We start from the raw sequence: 1909 nt of genomic DNA, 5'->3' as shown, positions 1-1909 counted from the left end.
CATCTTTTTCCATCCATAATCCACTTACTAGGCAGCTGCTTTTCCAGAGCACTATTTAGCCTATTTAAATTTTGTGCATAATTCCTCTGTATCCACCATACTGGACCTAAATGATGCCAGTTCATTGTCTAAATGAGATCCTAACAACTGCTTATGTACACTTTCCAGTGGAAATACTCTGCTAGCCTTCTTGGCTGACTTGTGAACTGTACTAACCATAGTAGCTATGATGACATTATGATAATTAATCCCCATTTCTATACTGCACTGTCAATAAGGTCAGGCCTGTTTGTACCTGAAAGATCTAAAATATTTTCATTGTGAATGGGCTATTGAATTGGGCAATGGGCTTGCCGCAGTGGCTACACCGGTTCCCGTGAGATCACCGAAGTTAAGCGCTGCTGGGCGTGGTTGGCACTTGGACGGGTGACCGTCCGGGCCGCCATGCGCTGTTGCCATTTTTCAGGGTGCACTCAGCCTTATGATGCCAATTAAGGAGCTGCTCGACCGACTAGTAGCGGCTTTCATCAGGAATACCATCTTACGACCGGGAGAGCGGTGTGCTGACTCCACGCCCCTCCTATCCACATCCTCCACCGAGGATGACACGGCGGTCGGATGGTCCCGGTAGGCCACTCGTGACCTGAAGATGGAGTGCTTTTTTTTTATGGGCTATTGAATTAGCTTATCTGGACAGTTTTCAAAAAATATGCTCAAAAGAACTTTGCAAGACTGTCTGTCTGTACCTCCTCCAATGGACCCATTTCTGCCGCAGTCTACACTCACTCAGTAGCATAGTTGCCTCCAACTAGTATTGCACGACCTGGGTCTTTACGTGTTACTGACCTTAGACATACATTGAATGACTCTGTAACTGTCACAGCTGCATCAGTTGGGCCCTAAAAATATCCAACAATTGACATGAATCAAACAATGGAAAATCCAGAATGGAATGTAACAATAGTAGAGAAGGAAAGTTGCTACTCACCATATAGTGGAGATGCTGAGTCATGACAGGCACAACAAAAAGATTCACACAATTATAGCTTTTGGCCATTAAGGCCTTTGAGACCTTTGAGGCCTTTGTCACACACACACACACACACACACACACACACACACACACACACACACACACACACACACACACACGTGTCTGCAGTCTCAGACAACTGAAACCACACTAGTTTCGGTTGTCTGAGACTGCAGACGGGTGTGCAAGTTGCATTTGCGTGAGTGTGTGTGGTGTGTGTCTGTATGCCTATTGCTGACAAAGGCCTTAATGACCAAAACCTATAAGTGCATGAATCGTTTTGTTGTGTCTATCGCGACTCAGCATCTCCACTATATGGTGAGTAGCAACTTTCTTCTCTAATATTGCAACAATTAACATGATGCTACCTAGACCCATTATACACTGTCAGGTAACTTCACTGTCACACCCGTCATTCGACCTTGGTGGAGACAATATTTTTGTCAACTGCATTGAACACTCCTCATGCTATGGTGTATAATAATCTGTCTTTCTGATATACATTCCGTGGCTGACTAAATATGCCCGAATTTCCTACTTCAGGTTTCAACCAACTCCCAGTGATAAGAGTAATTTAGAGCAAGATCTTTTCTGGAGGGCAGTAAATTTGGAAACTTGGTTACAAATACTTCTAAAGTTTACTGACAAAATTTATAGTTGCCGTATCTTGACACTGAATGCAGCCTGAGTGCCAGAGTTTGAAGTGCTCATGAAAAGCTATGAATCTCACATAACACTAGGTACTGAAAGCAGGTTGAAACCTGAAATTGATTGCAGTGAGATTTTTGGGGAAAATTTAAGTGCATATTGAAAGGATAGGCAAATGGGAAATGGAGGTATTGTATTTGTCACAGTAGACAAGAAACTCAGATCCAC

General features: G+C 43.4%; 1 pseudogene; it reads left to right on the top strand.

Annotated features, from left to right (window-relative positions):
- The first annotated feature begins 340 nt into the window (after positions 1-340).
- LOC124551589 lies at positions 341-458 on the top strand (annotated as a pseudogene).
- Positions 459-1909: the final 1451 nt, after the last annotated feature.

Source organism: Schistocerca americana, chromosome 9, assembly GCF_021461395.2.
Source record: "Schistocerca americana isolate TAMUIC-IGC-003095 chromosome 9, iqSchAmer2.1, whole genome shotgun sequence".
NCBI lineage: Eukaryota > Metazoa > Arthropoda > Insecta > Orthoptera > Acrididae > Schistocerca > Schistocerca americana.
This window is presented reverse-complemented; position numbering and strand designations above follow the sequence as displayed.